The sequence below is a fragment of the Molothrus aeneus genome, chromosome 9, assembly GCF_037042795.1.
Source record: "Molothrus aeneus isolate 106 chromosome 9, BPBGC_Maene_1.0, whole genome shotgun sequence".
NCBI classification, from domain to species: Eukaryota; Metazoa; Chordata; class Aves; order Passeriformes; family Icteridae; genus Molothrus; species Molothrus aeneus.
Genome location: NC_089654.1, coordinates 21,271,918 through 21,277,611, shown reverse-complemented (window position 1 = coordinate 21,277,611; position 5,694 = coordinate 21,271,918).

The following is a 5,694-nucleotide window of genomic DNA, read 5'->3' as shown; positions in this document are numbered from 1 at the left end:
TCTTGTCTCTTCTCGTATTTCAGCAATGTGGAAATTGTAGGAAATATTATGCATGATTACAATTTCTTCTTTTGTTTACCATCTTTGGCCATACTTCCATAGATAATCTCGATTTCTGATGTTATCAGAGGAAGGCTATTGAATAATTGAATAGGCTTCATATTTCATTTGTGAGGACAACAAGGTGTTACCGTGTTCTCTTCAGAAGTGAATTTCACAATTTTAAGTAATTTATAAACTTTGGAGCTCTGGTTAGCTTCCATTTTTCCAAAGCCACACAAACTTACTGGTCAGGTTAAAAGGTTTGCTTCAGACTGAAAGGTTGTCAAGGTGAAGTCTTACCTCTGTCAAGGTGCTGTATAAAGCACATGTGTGACTTCTAGTGAAACCGTTTGTACTTGCTAGTGAGGCTATCTTGAACAGAACACTATCCAAAAAATGAGGGGCCTTTTCCAGATTTGTAAACTAGTAATTTTTCTAGTCCAAATCATGCCTTGTTTGGAGCTTTGTGTTCTTCTGTTGGGTTGCAGACTAAGAGCAAGGACTTGCTGAAAGTGGCCATGACATCCCTGCACTGTCAACAGGCATGCTGAGCTGCTGGGCTAACTTACACAGATAAAGAATCTCAGAATTGCAGAGCTGTTTGAAGGGCAACTTCAAGAATACCAGCAATCTGACAGTAGTGCTTTTGATGCTGAATTGAAAGCTACTGTGGAAGAAAATTAGTAGCTTTCCCTCCTCCCCCTAAGAACTGGTTCTTTTTCAGGCAGCTCAGTCAGTTCCCTGTGCAGCATCACAACAAGGCTGACACAAGCAAGGAATTATATTGCAACACAAACACACAGTTGCACCCAGTAAAGCTATTTTTTCAGTGGTGAGCCCAGCTCAAAATTTTTATCTAAAAACAGCCTTTGTACAGATCTGCTTTAGAACAGACTTTGTTTTTTTTCTATCTTTTGGCAAATAACACCATCCCTGAGAAACTTCAGGTCATGCCCTGGTTAATTTGACATAATATGACTGTGCTATGTGCCTCAATTTGTACAGAATTTCTGATTCAAAATTTGTGCTGCTGTGGGATCCAGTGTAGAGAGTTATGCTTGAACAGATGGTTTTGGATCGATTGCCATACAAATATGATGCAAAAAATAGCTTTGTTTCTCAAATCCAGCTGTACTGATCAGATCTATGTCAGGTGTCTTTTTTTCCAACAATTTATTAAAAAAGACACAGGGCTAAACTTTAAATATTTAGATCTCTTCAAATAGCAAATGAGCATTTCTTTGCTGCCTTGCTACTAATTTAATGAGCTGAATAAGCAGCTTGACGAATTGTGGCTATAAAGATTTATCTTGACAGTCACAGCCCTTTACAGCTCCTTTTACATTTTCTGGTTAAATAAATGAAAAACAACAAAAGGAAAAAGTCTCCTATAAACTCTCTTATTCCAGGTGTAAATGGCAGGGGAAAAATATATATTTAACATGTATATCTTTGTACATTTATGAGAAATTTATTTTTAAAAGCAATCTGTTCCATTTAGGGAAAAATATATTTGATGTGTGTTTGTATATGTGTACATACAAATGCACATTTACCTTCAGACTTACTTGCTTACATACAGAATAAAGAATACATCTTTTATTTAGACAACTACAGCAATGAGTCAAACAAGGTGGGAAGTTACTCCAGCTTATTTCCTTCTACCAAAAAAGAAAAGCAGCTCTTACACTCGAAACCACTGCTGTAAGAGGCAAGGAAATAATCTACAACATGCACATTTCAGTACAAAGTCTTTGGGAGAGGGAGTCCTTTAATCAAATTTCTGAATTCAAGGATAACACTGATGGTTGCTAGACAGAACTGCTACTGATCAGAAGAGATATTAATCATCAGGATTCAAGAAAGAGCAGAAAACAGCACAAATAAGGTAAGCATTCACTGAAAAAAAGTTACTTTAAACTTTCTTCAGACTCCTATTCAACATTACAAACACCTTGACGTGTAAAATGCTTAGGGGTAAATAAAGATTTCAATATCCACTGACAAATTTGTCTAAGCAAGATACTAAAAGATTTTTTTCACACATGTTTAAGTTTGCAGATCATGGTATGTAGACTTCATGGGGACGTACTAAGTAATATCTGTACGTACTTTTATGTCACAGTTAATGGAGCTTTGCAGAAAGACTAAAAGCTAATATAGAGCTTTCCATCACAGCAGCTCTGTCTTATTATTTCTTCATCATCACTGATCTAAATGTCTGCAGTACAAGACCTGGCAAGGCCCCACAAGCCTGCAATTATTTAAATTACTTGAAGCCAGATTATATTTTGGCTCAGTATTTTTCTTGTTTAAGCCACCTGAAACTGGAGCTATGTGCTGACATAAAGAATTCTATAGATTATGCAAGAATTCTGCTGAATTGTCACCTCAAAGTTGTGGAATTCCTTTCTTGAAATGAGTAAAAACTGTTTCAGAATAGTTTTGAACAGAATTTTTTTTAAAGTTTTTACAAGAACATGTAAATATAAAATGTAAGGAGTTGAATGGCTCTGTTACAAGTACAGAAAATCGAGATTGGCCCATTTTTAGGGCCAACACACAGAATCAGCTGAATTGGAGGGGACTCACAAGGATCACTTGTCTGCATCCTGCACAGGTCTGTCCCCGAGAATCACACGCTGTGCCTGAGGGCATTGTCCAAACACTTGCTGAGCTCTGTCAGGCTGCTGCTGTGACCACTGCCCTGGGCAGCCTGTTCAGTGCCCAGCCACCCTCTGGGTTAAAAACCTTTTCCTGATACATAACCTAAACCTCCCCTGATACAAATTCAGGCCATTCCCTCGGGTCCTGCCACTGCCACCCCAGAGAAGATGTCAGTGCCTGTCGCTGCTGTTCCCTGACTGGGAAGCTGTAACTGCAGTGAGGTCTCCCCTCAGCCTTCTCTCCTCCAGGCTGAACAGCCCAAGTGCCCTCAGCCAGGCCTCATGGCTTCCCCTCAGGGCCCTTCGCCATCCTCGGGGCCTCCTTTGGGCGCTGTCTGATGGCTCAAGGTCTGTTCCACGCTGTGGCACCCAGAGCTGCCCCCAGCACTCGAGGTGAGGCTGTCCCAGCCCAGAGCAGAGCAGGACAACCCCTCCCTTGCCCGGCTGCCTGTGCTGTCCCTGGTGCCCCCAGGACAGGGATGTCCCTCCTGGCTGCCAGGGCACTCCTGGCTCGTGTCCAACTTGCCACTGACCAGGACCCCCAGGGCTCTTTCCACAGTGCTGCTCTCCAGCATCTCATTTCTCACCTGCAACATTTGTAGAGCAGTCACACAATTACTGTTTTCTTTCCTGAAGTGCTCCAAGCACAGACTGCAGCGCCCTGTTTTGTCACTAGGCAATGCAGATCTCCTCCTCCACTGATCCTGATTTTCAAGCTCTCTAACACCCACACCCAAAAGCTTTGCTGTTCGTGGGAGTTACCTTCTTTGCAGTAATGAGTAGGGAGTTCAAAGCAAGCTGAGACCATCCCAAACACGTTTCTATGCTTAAATAAAGATTTGCGAACAACAAGAGAATAAGACCTTCCATCAGCTCTCTTCCCATAGAATGCTAATATATGTATCTTCACCAAAACTTAATAATAGTATGATTGCCCCCCAAAGCAGGGCCACCAACTACTGCTACCTATTCTTCCATATTTCTTCCTGATAGTTCTTGAAATCTCTTTCCGGAGTATAGGAATTTGCTGCTTATCTGTGAAAGATCTAATATTCTGAGCAGGAAACAGAGTAATTTAAAATTCATAATTTTCCTTTCAGGTCCATAAGTGGAAAGAAGCTTTATCTTTCTAGCCGTCCAGAGATAGTCTCACAGATTTATCTCAGGACCTCCACTGAAAACAAAGCAACTTCACAAAAGATTAGTAAACTACTGTAAAACCACTCTAAAATCAAGATTAAATTTAAAAGCCAATGTGTGTTTACCTAGAATTTTGTAGGTTAAACAAAGTTTTAAATGGACTTTTTGTATCTGTGCTTAGTAAAGTTCTACATACCTCTTAGTTTAGACAATTAAAGTCATCTTGTTATTACACACTCCTCCTAGTTTATCATCTCTACTGTATCATATGTAATGGAAAACAGTTTCATTTCTATAATTATTAGAATTTTCTCTTAAGCAGCACCTCCAAAGGCAACTAAGCAATAAATAGTTTGGAGGTAAATAGAAGTATTCAATGCTTTACCAGCAAATCTATATTCCTGGGAAGTGAAGCTGGACTTGAACAAAAAGAACCATCAAGTTCCACGTGCACGTGTGGAACAGTCTGAACATGCCTGGCAGAGTCACTGCTGTGCAACCAGGCACACTCCACACTCCACACTCTGGACAGCCTTTGGGGCATTTGTTTGTATTCCTCTTCAGACAGAAGAGACAAAAAATAACACAGTTCCCCTCTGCCCTTCAGCAGATCCTCAGCAAAACAGCTAGTACGTAGACTTGACCTCACTGATATTTTGTGAATGTGACAGAGAATCCTGTCCAGCTTCAGTCAACAAATCCCCGACAACCTTCCATGGGTCTCTGATGCATGGTACGCATGCCTAATTTTAAAAAAAGCCAATAAATTCAAAAACCACGCATCAGATTGTCAGAAAATTGCCACATCTCCATTTTGACAGGGTCTGCCAGTGCACTGCAGTGTATTCACAAGCACTCTGTCCAAGTGCTGTACTTGCATTTTAACAACTCACCACTACATATAAACACAGAGCAAGTCACCGTAATAGCTCCGAGGTGCCATAATTTTTTGACGATTACAAAAATGTAAGTCAATTGTAAAGTCAAGTTATACATGAATACGTCTTCATAAAACATAGGTATCCTACAGATATACATAAGATTTCTGTAGAGAATGCGTGCTTTGCTCAACACCTCGAGAAGCAGATGACAGCATAAGCACACTAAAACGATCCCTGGCTGACCTGAAACGCTGCAGCACCTCACGCAGCACTTATGGGTGCTGCTAACAGGCTTTAAGCCCACACCGCAAGAGCAGAAACCCGGTGACGGACGGGCAGTACCGCTCCTGCCCTGCCCGTGTGCTGTGAGCTCTGGGTGCCTCAGGAATGTCGGAGAGCAGGTGAGGGCTCGGAAAGCCCTGGGAACACGGCCTGGCCCACTTTGAGCGATAGCGCCTCCTGCAAAATAACATCAGGGTCCTGGGCTGGTGAGTTTTGTTTCACAGGGAAAAGGGTCGGGTTTTGTGTTCAGGGGCCTGTGGCTCTGAGTGGGCGGCCGCCTGCTGAAATTCCGCACGGCGCAGGATGTGTCCCAGACCCAACGTGCCACCACTTCCAACTCGAGCTGCCTTAACAGTCCCAAATGCCTCCTGCACACTGACATTAGGAACCAAGGCTGGCGCTCCTATCGGCAGGAGCACCGCGGGGCGGTCGGGCTGCAGGTGGCGCGGGGGAATCCGCCCTTGCCGGGCTGCAGCTGCGGCCCCGCCCGGCTCCCGCCCCCCGTTCCCTCAGCGCGGGGCGCGGCCCTGCCCGCCGGGCGGGCGGGTTCACCCCGCCGCGAACAAAGCGGCCCCGCCCAGCGCGCCCGCCGCCGCCATCTGTCCCTCCCTGCCTCCCGCCCCCGCGGCGGGGCGGCTCCGACCCGCCCCTTTCGCTTTCCACTTCAGCAGCGGCGCCGGGAG